Source organism: Aedes aegypti, chromosome 3 (genome assembly GCF_002204515.2).
Source record: "Aedes aegypti strain LVP_AGWG chromosome 3, AaegL5.0 Primary Assembly, whole genome shotgun sequence".
Taxonomy (NCBI): Eukaryota; Metazoa; Arthropoda; class Insecta; order Diptera; family Culicidae; genus Aedes; species Aedes aegypti.
The window spans coordinates 343,703,316-343,718,202 of record NC_035109.1 but is presented as its reverse complement, the minus strand read 5'-3'; the positions used below and the strand labels follow the sequence as shown (position 1 = coordinate 343,718,202).

The following is a 14,887-nucleotide window of genomic DNA, read 5'->3' as shown; positions in this document are numbered from 1 at the left end:
GGCTTCACAGTGCAGAAGTTTCTTTATCACAACCGACCTTTAAAAAAAGCTATGAAACACATACTTCGACTATGAGGAATAATTGTTAGAACATAGAAAATTGGGAAATCTATGATCCTTTACCATTAGATTTTTGCACCTATCATACATACTGAACTACACTGGATTAATTCCATAAAAACAAAACTCTGAACTGTAGAACTACACGTTTCCAAAAAATGTTCAAATATAAGCGTTTCGAAACTACTAGAAGAAGCTATTCCAAGCATCTAAAAATATATTCCGAACTTCTAGGGGAAGATTGACCAACCATCTAGGACAAGCTGTTCTAAGCTTCCAGGAGAAGCTGTTCCAAACTTTTATCAAAAGCTGTTCCAAGCTTCTAAGAGAAAATGCTCCAACTGCAATGAGCAACCGTCCTAAGCTTCTAGGAGAAGCAGTTTAAAGCTTTTATAAGAAGCTGTTCTAAGTTTTTAGGAGGAGCTGTTCCAAGCTTCTAGGTAAAGATGTTCTATGCTTCTAGGAGACGCTGTTCCAAGCTTTTAGAAGAAACTGTTCCAAGCTTCTTGGAGAAGCTGATCCAAGTTTATATGCGATGCTGTTCCTAGCTTCTAGAAATAGCAGTTACAAGCTTCTGGGGAAAGATGTTTTAGTTTCTAGAAAAATCTGTTCCAAGCTTATACGGGTAGCGGATCATAGCTTTTAGTAAAAGCTATTCTAAGCTTTCAGGAGAAGTTGCTCCAAGCTTCTAGGAGAGGCTAGGAGAAACTGTTTCAAGCTTCTAAGAGTAGCTGTTCCAAGCTTCTAGGAGCAGCTGTTACAAGCTTCTAGTAAGATCTATTTCAAACTTCTAGAAAAAGCTGATAGGAAGCAGTTGTAAGCTTCTAGTAGAAGCTGTTCCAAGCTTTTTGAAGTAGTTGTTACAGGATTTTAGTAAAAGCTGTTCAAAGCTTCAAGGAGAAGCTGTTCCAAGCTTTTTGAAGTAGCTGTTCCAAGCTTTTTGAAGTAGCTATTCCAAGCTTCTTGAAGTAGCTGTTGCAATCTTTTAGTAAAAGCTGTTCCATGCTTCTAGGAGAGCAGTTCCAAGCTTCTAAGAGAAGCTGTTCCTAGCTTTTATCAAAAGCTGCTCTAAGTTTCTAAGACAGCTGTTCCAAAGAGAAGCTTCTATGAGAATCTGTTTCAATCTTCTAGGAGAAGCTGTTCTGGATTTCGAGGAAAAGCTGTTCCACACTCCTAGAAGAAGCTGTTCTACGCTCATAGCGGAAGCTGTTCCATGCTTATAGGAAGAGCTGTTAAACGCTTCTAGGAAAATCTGTTTCAAGATTCTAGCAGAAGCTGTTTCAAGCTTATAGGACAAGCTGTACCAAGCATCTATGAGAAACTGTTTCAAGCTTTTAGGGGAAGCGGTTCCCGAATTCTAGGAAAAGCAGTCAGAATTATATAAGAGAAGCTTTTCCAAGCTTGTTGGAGAAGCTATACCACGCTTCTAAGAGGAGCTGTTCCAAGCTTCTTGGCGAAGCTATTCCAAGTTTCTATGAGAAAGCTGTTTCAGAGAAGGAGAAGCTTTTCAAAATTTCTAGGAAAAGAAGTTACATTCTTCTAGGAGAAGCTGTTTTAAGCTTCTAGTAGAAGCTTTTCCAAGCTTCTAGGAGAAGCTGTTCCAAGCTGTGTGGTTGGTGGACAATTCTCCGGGATCCTCAATCCAACACAAAAGGGACAACACAGGAAAAAAACTGGAGAAGAGAACACAAGAGAATTAAACTTAAATACAAGACAAGCGAAGGAAATCGCAAAATTGAGACCATATAAATGAAATCGCGGTTGCCCAACACATCTCTAACTGGAACATAGGGTTTTCTACCTCGGGCCGCAAGGGTATCCAGAATCTGCGCTCTGGAGGCATCCATATCCGGGCACTGCCAAACTACGTGATCGATGTCATCATAACGGGAACCACACTTGTCACAAATATTGCTCAGCGCGAGGTTAATTATGTGCAAAGGTGAATCAAGCGATTAATTGTTGGACATAAGTCTTGACATCACGCGAATTAAATCTCGGCTTACGTCCAAACCTTTCATTCAGGCTCGTAAAGAAACTCTAGGTATTTTGAAATGTAACCACCGTCCTACTTGGTCATTTGGCCAATCGCTTTGCCAACCGTGATGAGAACTTTGACGTACCATGCCCACACAGTTGCAGATCACTTTGGCGTTCAACATCGGATAACTCACTCAAAACATAAACGTTGACGTAGAACATATTTTTCTCATGCCATACTATTTGTCTTCTACCATTTGTAATGTTAAAGACAACATTCAACCGCTAAATAACGATGTTTTTGACAAATGTTTAGTTGGTACCACATAGCTATCATTATATGGTCGTTTTCTGTAAGAAGTGCCGTCAGCACTCATAAGCTTACACAGGTGGTAAAATTCAAATGTTATAGCATAAAACATGCTCGTTCGCTTCGATTTAGTATGAATTCATCTTTGGGAAACATTTTTCTTGATTGTTGTTTCTAATACCGAATATTAGCACTTCTAACTAGTGATCCATAATATGCGCCAGGAAATGGTTGTTTACCACGGTTATGGATCACTTCAAAAAAATGTAGATTTCTGCCATTTTAAGCATTGGATTCGACATTTTCAGACAATAGCACTAAGGATAAAACTCATAAAACATCAAGGTTAGTAAATTTCATTTTTTAGCAGACAAAAATAAGTGAAAAACTTGGTGTGGAGCGAAAACAGTTCATGTGTCAGTTACTACAATGCAGTATCACAAAAAAAAGGTCATTTTACCCTTGTTTCCAGCTCAAACACTGCTATTTTTGCAGTTTTATATGACGCATTGTTAACTTTCGTCAAATCACTGCAATACAAATGAGTGAGTTGAAAATCTTTTGATTTTGCGCACTGATCCGTAATATGTTACAATTTGATCCATAATATGAAAATTGATCCATAATATGGATTTCAGAAAATGATACAATTTTTAATTTTTATGCAATCCTAAGTAAATATTACACTCAAAACAGTTTACTTATCGAAGTTCCAATTTGGAACAATTCAATTGGTGCTCTTAAATTACAATTTTACGTTTACCATGTAGTTGTATTGAATTTCATAGGTTGGTTTCCACACTATTTGATCCATAACTGTGGGGTCATGGTACTCAATGAAAAAAAACATCGTTTCGAAATTATTCTATCATAAATCTCACCATCCTCAGCCCCCATCTTTGCGAGAGAGTCCACCTTCTGATTGCCATAAACAAGGCAATGTGAGGGGATCCACAACAATTTAGTGTATGATCTTTTGACCAGTGCACAAATCTGCTTATACATTTCTGTAGAAAAATAAGGTGCATGTTTTACAAGTTTCATCGACCGAAGTGCCTCAATAGAACTAACACTAACCGAGAAGATCACCTCCAAAGCGAAGTTGATGTTGCCAGCTCAGCAACATAAACTGTGCAAGGTTCCTGAAGTTTTTGGAAGACGGAAGAGTTTTAACCCGGAAGACGGAAGAGTGAAAGCAAAAATACAAAAACCCTCACCGCTCAGCGAATACTTAACGGACTCAAATATTTTTTGTCAGTGTAATGGCACACATATCTTGTTTCTAGAAGTCGTCAAAGGATCTCGGGAATGTTCCTGTGGTCGGAGATATTCCGGTGCGACAGGTCGGGTATAATGGCTATATTTTGGGACACGTCAAATTATCTTTATTTGCCTGTCCCAAAAACGTGAAATTGCCCACCCCTTTCAAAAAATTTAAAAAGTAGGTGATAAGATAATAATTGAATACATAGTTTCATAATTTCTGGATTATCACTGTTTGACATGCAACAGCAATACATAGTTTTAAAATGTCTTACATGTACTGCCAAATCTTTTTTCGTCATTTATTTTCTCGATGATAAAATTTATTGAAACACGTTCACAATTGGCAGAATTCGTTTGATCCATTTGTAGGTGGTAGGTCATTTGGCATAAAGTCGTTTGCCATAAAGCCGTTTGGCATAAAGTCGTTTGGAATAATGGTCATTTGGCATAAAGTCGTTTGGCATAATGGACGTTTGGCATAATGGTCGTTTGGCATAATAGTCGTTTGGCATAATGAGTCTGAAATCAAGAATTTCTTAAGATGACATTCGTTTTTACGTTTCTATTGAATCTCTCTGATGATATCACGCTTGTTTTTGGAGTCATGATACACAATGATACCTTATTCAACAATCATATGCTCTTGATTAAACTAAAGCATATTAGGAAAGTTATTGTCAATTATATTTTATTACCCTTCTTTCAAATATTAATTCTTCTTTTGAGTTTTGCTATTGGAATAAATTTTTGCATTTGATAGCACAAATTCACCCTTCTTTCGAACGTTCTAGGTTTTTTTTCTAAATATGATGAAAAGTAATTATAGGTATTAAAACCGTTGATTTAAAATTTAAATAAATTTCACCTTCTTTTATACATAGGCTGTTCTTTGGAGCTATATTTTTTAAATATTTTATTGTTTCCAAGTGACAAAAGGGTGGCATTCGATAACATTGATGTGTTCAAGTTATCAGCGAACGGAGACATCGTTTACTGCAGATACTTCGATGGGTTGTACTACTTTTCCCCGAATGTCGGTTTCCCGAATGTCGTTTCTCCGAACGCCAGTTCTCCGAATATCCCGGTTCCCGAAAAGTTTTTAGCACTCATAATTGTCGTAACTTTATACATTTCAGGGTGGTGAACGAACTGGCCATCTAATGTGCACCCTTCTTTATTTAATTGGCGGTTCTTTCGAATTTTACCGTCCTCAGCATTTTTGCCAACATGTGTATAACCGAGAAAGACAGAATACCTCCTTCTTTGGATTGCTTTTCATTTTTTCTCGTTCACTATCCAGCCACTGAAGACTATTATAGCACCTATTTAAACTGCACCACTTTTCAGGGAAACCGCTCATTCGGGGTAATGGCATTCAGGGAAAAGGGTCATTTGATGAACAGGTATTCCGGGAACCGACATTTGGAAAAAACCACATTCGGGTAAAAGTAGCACAAACACTTCGATGATTCTGAACGCAATTGTTGATGTCTTTTCGATTTATTATGCCGCAATGTTTTTTGTCGTCCAATCTTCTATTGATTTAATCATAAATTTTGCCTTCTTTTAAAAAAAGGTTGTTCTTTATATTTATACTATTTTAAATTTTATTATTTAGTAAAGTTTAATGTTAACCATTTTTATGTGTTGCTGGTCTATCGTTTTTGCAACACGTGCTATTGTAATGATAATTACTTTAGAACCTGCCAATATACCTGCATCTTTTTTTGCAAACGCATGATCTCCTATGCTGGAAAAATATTATCTCCATCACAAATTTACCCTTCTTTCGATAATAGACGGTGGTTTTGATGTACGTTTCAAAATTTAGTAAATTTATATTGAATGATTGAAAAATTTTGCCACAAATGTTTTCTTTTAAAAATGTGTTGTTAATTGGAGTTATGCCGTTATCTTTTTTTGGCGTTAGAGCCTTAAGCATTTTAAACGAAAAATAATCTCCTCTCATATATAGGCTATTTTTTCATTATGCTGCAGTAATAGATCTTTGGAGCTTTTTATATTTTGCAAATAAATTTTCCCTTCTTTTATCAAGTAATTTTCATCAAGTGTTACGTCCAAAAAGTAACAGAGCGAACTTTCTTTGTCAATTTACTATATTCAAATTTGTACATCGCAACAAGCTCAAAGACACTCTATGTTCCGGGATGTAGAAAAAAAAATCTGGAGAGATCTTCCACCAGACCCGTCACGAGTATTATTTAGTAATGCTATCCAATGTCACAACAGTTTTTTTACATTTATAGCTTGGAAAAACTCTGAACGAACATCACATTTGTTGAGAACCTACCAGAAATGTTTGCTATGGGCTCGGTGGTGTTGATCTCGGCATATGCTTCAAAAATGCGGATATTCATTCTTAGTCAATGATTATGCCAAATGACCATTATGCCAAACGGCCATTATGCCAAACGGTCATTATGACAAACGACTTTATGCCAAACGGCTTTATGCCAAACGACCTTATGCCAAACGGGGTACAGTCCCATTTGTAGTCGTATAATTTATCATAAAACCAAATGATTAAGCTATTTAGTATGATACCAATCTAATAACAAGCTTCGAGATTTTAAGATTAATTATTGTCATTTAAGCTAAGCATGCTGTTCTACTCAAGAAAAGTAAACATTTCTACGAAGAAAATGGCCGTCAAGAAATTTTCTACAGCAAGCATCATTTGATGAGCCATTTCTTCTCATCTGCGTACTGAGGTCAAACACAAATCCTTTTCTTGATCATTTATGAAAAAAAACTTTTCCACGCATCGAGATAGGCGATTTCTTTCCTTTTCAGGTGCATAGTCCCCACCAGACCAAATGTTCCGCTGATTTACTATTGACAAGATAAGTAATCGCCAATGTGAAGTGTGAGAGATTGTCTGAAATGTTCAAAGAAATTGATCGCAGTACGCAGTTGAGCTCGCTATAGAAAATTTATTGACCTTTTCGATCTTCGAATTTCTTTACTTTTCTTGTGAAATGCAGCTTACGTAGCTTTACGGTTCAACTGAAAGCTGATTTGCATTGATTTGCACTTGCGAACCATCTCAGATGGGGCTCGAACCCAGGACTCTGGTAGGCAAGATGAGTGCTTTACCAACTAAGCTACCGAGCCATATTGTGACCAAAATCCAGCATGTTACATTTTTCAAATTCAAATTCGCGGTCTGCGTGAACTGTTGAGAAACTATTGATAAATAATCAATTCACTATTGAAAAACAAGTATTATTTTAAAGCTGATTTTGTAAAATTTATTCCATTTGCAGCATTATTTGTTCGACTAATTTCCATAAAAACACTTTTTACGTAGAGAAATTGTCAATAAAAGTCATGAAAAGAAAGGGTTATAACTTTAGTTCAAACAGAATTACTGTGGGAGAACTTGGATTCCTTTTAGTTTTATTTTAAATCATTGTATTTCATTTGAGTTCTATGTCACATCATTTGATTGTGTACAAAAAACGTTATCTAGCCAAAATTCTAAAAAAAAATCTAATGATGTACATTACACATAATGATCCATCGATTTGGGACATTTTCAAAGTTATGTCCTACCTTAGTATGAATGTGTGCTACTGTAATCGATTCAAATAGATTAACAAAACACGCATTGAGAAGTTTTGTATATCGTTAACAAAGTCTGATAGCTATTTACGCCTATGCGCCTATGAGTATTTTGCGTAGAAAATACGTGGAATGTAATACATCGAAGTTGATCTGGAATTCCATGAATAGATTGTCAGGTCGTATTCAATATAATATGACATGTTGTAGAGATAAACTGTCATGAGTTTTGACGGAGTATTCTGAATTCAAGCATTTCTTCGAAGTTTTTAATAACGAGTGTGTTGCTGCCTCCACACTTTGTTTGCGTTTTTTGTATAAAGTTTATCACCGCTTTTTATTCCAGCTACTGGAAGAAGAGATACATTCTTATCTCTAAATCTGTGTTTCCAATACATTTATTTTTGTCTGCTTCTCACTGAGAAGTTCTCAGGCTTAGACCATGGGTCGGTCCATCTTGTCTAATGGTTTCCAATATTTCTCGAAAGAATTATTTGATATTGCTAAAAAGCTTCCTTAAGCTTCTCAAACTTTTGGCGTACAACTTACCAAGATTTTTGAATATGGTTAACCACTTTCATGTAATGATTTCTTTCATTGAAAGAATCCATTTTCAATCAAATCAAATGGCGATCTTACTGTTCACACGAACAAAATTCATTTGAAAACTCTCAACAAACACCCCCACCCTTCGAACGCAGACCGGCAATCAGCAAAATCCGACAATTTTTCACTACACCAATTGAACGCACCAACTTTGCCGGCAAATTGGCTTGTCCGCTTCTTGCGCTAAATACTCGATTTCCGCCCTTGGTTCCGTTCAGTAGGTCCCATTCAACTCCAATGCACACACATACATACAATCTCACACTTCCCCGGCAATTATTGGCGTGGCATCGGAGCAGTGTGTAAGCGCGCACTGAATGTTCTTCACACTACAGTCACTATAAAACGGTGAATTTCACAGCCCGCGGGGGAGCGGGTGGAAAAACTTTCGCCCAACAATCGAACCAAGTTCGAGCGCGATCTGGGATAACGCCAAAAAGGGAAGGTGGGGAGGGTTGAAGAATTCAAACTGTCGACTGAGGAGTTTTCTCTAAACTTCTGGTTTTTGTGTTGAATTGTTGGAGGAAGAGAGGGGGTGCCGGGAAGAAGTCAAAGTTGCCCGTCTCTGCTTGGGATGTTGCTTGAAACTTTCGGGGAGGAAAACATAGAGCGAACACGCCAAAGAAAAAGCATTGATGCATTTTTGAAATACTCCGCATCTATTGGGGCGTGCGAATCAAGGTTGCCGGAATGGTGCTCTTGGGGCAGGAAAATGCGACACGATTCGAGGTTAAGATTCTGAAGGGAATGTGATGGAAGTTCGACATTTTCACACAATGATTTCTTTCCCGATTATCTGGCACCACTGGATAGAACACATGTCGGGTGGAATCTGTGCCGTCGCTCCAAAGAAGCAGAAAAACGGAGAATCGGTGAAACGGAAGGGATCGAGGAAAAACCAACAAACAGTTTCGCAAGAGAATTGAAACTTCTTTGGGAAATTTAATATAGTGTACCGTCTTTCCGTTTTCATTGTTCCGTGGCTCGGATTTAGCCCCAGGAATTAATTTAGCGATGAGAAGCTTTCTTTTTAGTTTTGTGGCTTTAATAGGTGGTTTTCGGATTCTTGTCAGTCATACCATACCATGTTATGAGGAATGATTAGAAATTCTGCAGTACTTAAATCTTTTATGAAAATCAGACATTTCATAAAATCAGAAAATTAGAAAATCAGAAAATTAGAGAATAAGAAAATCAAAAAATTATATAATTAAGGAATAAGAAAATAAGAATATTATGAAACCATAAACTCAGAAAACCAAAAATTCATAGAACCATACATTTTAGAGCTACATCAAACTCTTAATCAAATCTAGTGATCTTCGTGAAAGTGTTCAGTCGTCTTGGAAAGGTTTTTCCAAGCTTCTTGATGATAAACATTTTTTTTTTAAATCCTCCCTGGCATCCTGGCCAGATGTGACTTCCATTCTTTGTACACAGAGAGTGTTATGAACCAACACACTTCTGAGATACATGTCAATGAGAATTGCACAAATTTCATAGAATCGCTCAGTCATTCATTCTCTTCTTTCACGTAATCTATGAACGACCCCTCTCCATGTAACCAAACAATCCATGCCTTCCACGGTAGGCCCCATCCTGCTCGTCATCCTTGCTGTCGAGTGCGTCTACCGTCAGTTAGCTTCGTCTGGATTCCTTCAGCAGCACATTTTCCTGACGTGTGCAATTTTCCCTACAAAGCGAGTCGATACTTACCGGCCCGTCGTCGCTGCAACTCAGCATCCTTTCGGAGGGTATAAGCCATTTTCCGCACCCAGAAAAGGGGCTATCGCCGCCATAAACAAAGAATGGCAGAAAATCAATAGCCAAGTATTCTTGAGCAGGACCAAAGAACGCAATTTCACCGGAACCCAAACAGTTTGACATCGAGAGCGTGTGGTGGGCGGGGGACTTTGCTACCGGCAGCCTTGCGTGAAAATTGCTCACTTAGGAGCTTTTAAGGGGGTGGGTGGTATAAAGGGGGCAGAACGTCGTCGGTCAGATCAAATATATATTGGGCAGGCGTACAACGAAGGTTAACCTTGGCACCTTTTGCAGGTTAAGCGGACGAGTACGTACGGGTTGCAGTACTTTTACGGTCGAGCAAAAGGTCGAACGTGACCTTTGATGTGTTTCCTGCGTTTTTGAAACCGGTGAGGAAGGATTGGAAAATGGGATTGGGGTCAGTGGGTTATGAGTACGGTCTCGTATTTTCTGATGAAATTTATGAAGGTTTTGTTTGCGATCAAATTATTTATACAATAGAACAAAAAATGAACTGATTTTCAATTGTTGACAGGAAAAGATCTAAAGCATGACGAGAGCTTGAAAATATTTCTTCTAGAAACTTATAAAAACTTCTCCTGAAAGGTTGTAAAAAATCCAAAAATCTTGAGGATGCTTTTTCTATATATCTGAGGAGCTTGGAAGAACTTCTCCTAGAAGCTTGAAAAGCTTCTCCAAGATGTTTGGAAAAACTTCTCCTAGAAGCTTGGAACAGCTTCTCTTAAGAGCTTGGAAAAGCTTCTCCCAGATGCTAGGAAAAGCATAACCTAAAAGCATGGAAAAGCATCTCCTAGAAGATTGGAAAATCTTCTCCTATAAGTAGGTAAAAGCTTCTCCTACAAGCTTGGAAAACCTTCTCCAAGATGCTTGGGAAAGCTCTCTGGAAGTTTGGAACAGCTTTTCCTAGAAGCTTGGAAAAGCTTATTCTTGAAGCTTGGAAAAAGCACTTTCCAAGAGCATGGAACAGCTTCTTGTAGAAGCTTGAAAAAGCTTCTCCTGGTAGCTTGGAAAGCTACTTCCTGAAAGCTTGAAATAGCTTCTGCTACAAACTTGGAAAAATTTCTACTACAATCATGGAAAACATTCTCATAGAAGCTTGAAAAGCTTCTCCTAGAAGCTTAGAACAGCTTCTCCTAGGAACTTGGAAAAGTTTTTTTTCCAGAAGGTAGGAAAAGAATCTCCTAGAAGCTTGGAAAAGCATTTCATAGAAGCTTGGAAAAGCTTATTCTTGAAGCTTGGAAAAAGCACTTTCCAAGAGCATGGAACAGCTTCTTGTAGAAGCTTGAAAAAGCTTCTCCTAGAAGCTTGGAAAGCTACTTCCTGAAAGCTTGAAATAGCTTCTGCTACAAACTTGAAAAAAATTCTACTACAATCATGGAAAACATTCTCATAGAAGCATGAAAAGCTTCTCCTAGAAGCTTAGAACAGCTTCTCCTAGGAACTTGGAAAAGTTTTTTTCCAGTAGGTAGGAAAAGAATCTCCTAGAAGCTTGGAAAAGCATTTCCTAGAAGATTGGAAAAGCTTCTCCTAGAAGCTTTGAAAAGCTTCCCGTAGAATCTTGAAAAGCGTTTTCTAGAAGCACAGACAAGTTTCATCTTAAACTTCTCGGAAAAGCTTTTCTTGAAAGCTTGAAAAATATTCACTTAGAAGCTTGGAAAAACTTTTCAAACAATCGTGAAAAAACTTCTCATAGAAGCTTGAAAATGTTTCTCCAAGAAGCTGGGGAAAGCTTCTTATAGAAGCTGTAAGCATGGAAAAGCTTCTTCTAGAAGCTTGGATACGCTCATTCTAGAAGCTTGGAAAGGTTTCTTCTAAAAATTTCTGGAAGCTTTGAAAAGCTCATCCTAGCTTCTCATATGAAAATACTTTTCCTTAAATATTGGAAAAGCTTCTATTAGTAGCTCTCATAGAAGCATGTAGAAACTGAAGCAAGGGAAGACTTCATCTTGCTGGTTTACCAAAAGCCACATCTCGGAATTTGGGCAAAACTCTCCTGATAACTTAAGAAACTTTCTTCTTTTTTTTCTGATTTTCTGATTTTTTTTTTATTTTCTGATTTTCCAATTTTTTAATTTTCTAATTTTCTGATTTTCTGATTTTCTAATTTTCTGATTTTCTGATTTTCTGATTTTCTGATTCTCTGATTTTCTGATTCTCTGATTTTCTGATTTTCTGATTTTCTGATTTTCTGATTTTCTGATTTTCTGATTTTCTGATTTTCTGATTTTCTGATTTTCTGATTTTCTGATTTTCTGATTTTCTGATTTTCTGATTTTCTGATTTTCTGATTTTCTGATTTTCTGATTTTCTGATTTTCTGATTTTCTGATTTTCTGATTTTCTGATTTTCTGATTTTCTGATTTTCTGATTTTCTGATTTTCTGATTTTCTGATTTTCTGATTTTCTGATTTTCTGATTTTCTGATTTTCTGATTTTCTGATTTTCTGATTTTCTGATTTTCTGATTTTCTGATTTTCTGATTTTCTGATTTTCTGATTTTCTGATTTTCTGATTTTCTGATTTTCTGATTTTCTGATTTTCTGATTTTCTGATTTTCTGATTTTCTGATTTTCTGATTTTCTGATTTTCTGATTTTCTGATTTTCTGATTTTCTGATTTTCTGATTTTCTGATTTTCTGATTTTCTGATTTTCTGATTTCTGATTTCTGATTTTCTGATTTTCTGATTTTCTGATTTTCTGATTTTCTGATTTTCTGATTTTCTGATTTTCTGATTTTCTGATTTTCTGATTTTCTGATTTTCTGATTTTCTGATTTTCTGATTTCTGATTCTGATTTCTGATTTTCTGATTTTCTGATTTTCTGATTTTCTGATTTCTGATTTTCTGATTTTCTGATTTCTGATTTTCTGATTTTCTGATTTTCTGATTTTCTGATTTTCTGATTTTCTGATTTTCTGATTTTCTGATTTTCTGATTTTCTGATTTTCTGATTTTCTGATTTTCTGATTTTCTGATTTTCTGATTTTCTGATTTTCTGATTTTCTGATTTTCTGATTTTCTGATTTTCTGATTTTCTGATTTTCTGATTTTCTGATTTTCTGATTTTCTGATTTTCTGATTTTCTGATTTTCTGATTTTCTGATTTTCTGATTTTCTGATTTTCTGATTTTCTGATTTTCTGATTTTCTGATTTTCTGATTTTCTGATTTTCTGATTTTCTGATTTTCTGATTTTCTGATTTTCTGATTTTCTGATTTTCTGATTTTCTGATTTTCTGATTTTCTGATTTTCTGATTTTCTGATTTTCTGATTTTCTGATTTTCTGATTTTCTGATTTTCTGATTTTCTGATTTTCTGATTTTCTGATTTTCTGATTTTCTGATTTTCTGATTTTCTGATTTTCTGATTTTCTGATTTTCTGATTTTCTGATTTTCTGATTTTCTGATTTTCTGATTTTCTGATTTTCTGATTTTCTGATTTTCTGATTTTCTGATTTTCTGATTTTCTGATTTTCTGATTTCTGATTTTCTGATTTTCTGATTTTCTGATTTTCTGATTTTCTGATTTTCTGATTTTCTGATTTTCTGATTTTCTGATTTTCTGATTTTCTGATTTTCTGATTTTCTGATTTTCTGATTTTCTGATTTCTGATTTTCTGATTTTCTGATTTTCTGATTTTCTGATTTTCTGATTTTCTGATTTTCTGATTTTCTGATTTTCTGATTTTCTGATTTTCTGATTTTCTGATTTTCTGATTTTCTGATTTTCTGATTTTCTGATTTTCTGATTTTCTGATTTTCTGATTTTCTGATTTTCTTTTATTTCGATTGTCTGATATACTGATATTCTGATTTTCTGATTTTTTTCTTATTCTATTTTTCCCACACGATTTCTCTGTCCCCCTACCATCACCGTAGAAAATAAAATCTCATGCTCCACTTCCAGTGCCGGCAGATTAATTCCACTACACGCACAAATTGGCTACAAATTCGTTTTCGCGTACGTCTAACCATACGAGCTGGGATTTTTCATCCTCGGCAAACCATTTTGAGCCGGGTGGAAATTGCCAAAACGACTTCGCTGTCGTTTGCGTTGCCATCGTAATCTGATTCCGGAAGCTCTTAACATAGCCCATCAGCCAACAAACAACAACAACGACTACGACGACGACGACATCTGTAATGGCAGCGTTTATAATACCGAAAGCATCAGCAGCACGTAGATTCCATTAGATTTCGTTATCTCCGAGATTTGTGTCACCAGTTAAGCACACGTTCCGTACGCACACATACTGCCGGTCGGGATCGGTGAAAAACACGCACTGGGATCATCGTTTAAGTGCCTGAAAAGTCTCGAGTCGAACGAGTTCATGTAAAGCTTTCCGGAGAGGCGAAAAATTTATGCAACGCTTGGATCGGAATACAAATCGATTTGGGCGCAGTGCGTCAAAGTCTCGTGTCTGGGCACGTGGGAAGGAAGCTTTAAACTTTACTACCGAGCGTTGAAGCTGGGAAAGGATTTTTCCTCTGAATTTGCTCCGACGTCGAAGTTCTGCGAACGGTGTTTGATGTTCGAAGCTGGAATCTGTTGGTTGAAGTTCGACATTTCCTGGATTCTGCGTTTGCTTTCGAACGTTCAACGAACTAGGGCGATCATCTGGAGCCCAGCAGCAGATGAGGGAGAAAAATACCAATTAACAGAAAAAATATAGAATTGAAAAACCATAAACTGTGGTCGGAAAGCTGACAACCGTTGCACATTCGAGTTTCAGTTCTGTGCAGTTTTCCGTTTTCCGGCTATATTAAAATGCGGTTTCAGGAGTTCGGGTTTTGGTTAATTAAAACTGGTGCAGCTGTGCTTCCGTTACGAAACTTGCTTCGACGATCTGTTGGAAAGCAAAAATTTACTACCGACACTCTGGCCCCACTTTTGCTTGGTGGAAAATAGTTTCTGGATAAGTTCAAGTTGTGTGTGCCAAAATGAATTTTGCTCAGATGCTGCTCAGATGGGTTGGTACTTCCGGACCCAGAAACCAATTGTCGCATGTGTGCAACTTCAATATTGACCGGTTCGAAGAAATTGGTTTGTGGGTTTGCTGGAAAAGTGGTACACCGATGGCACCGATTTTTTTGCATTTCAAATCCAAAGCAATTCAAAACCAATTCACAGCCAATCCAGAATTTTTTTCACCTAGATGCTTGAAAATCTAAAATCTTCGAAAGCTTCACTTCGATCCTTCTTATACCTTCTCTTGAAACTTATTAAAAATCTCTGAAAAGCTTATCTAAAAACCTTAGTTTAAAAATCCTTCTCATTGAAGCCTAGAAAAAAA

At 36.6% G+C, this 14,887-nt stretch overlaps 1 protein-coding gene across 3 annotated transcripts in view; it reads left to right on the top strand.

Moving 5' to 3' along the window:
- LOC5579127 (nephrin) overlaps window positions 1–14,887 on the top strand; it is a 655,956-nt gene that overhangs the window by 139,663 nt on the left and 501,406 nt on the right. The gene's annotated exons all lie outside the window — the stretch shown is intronic.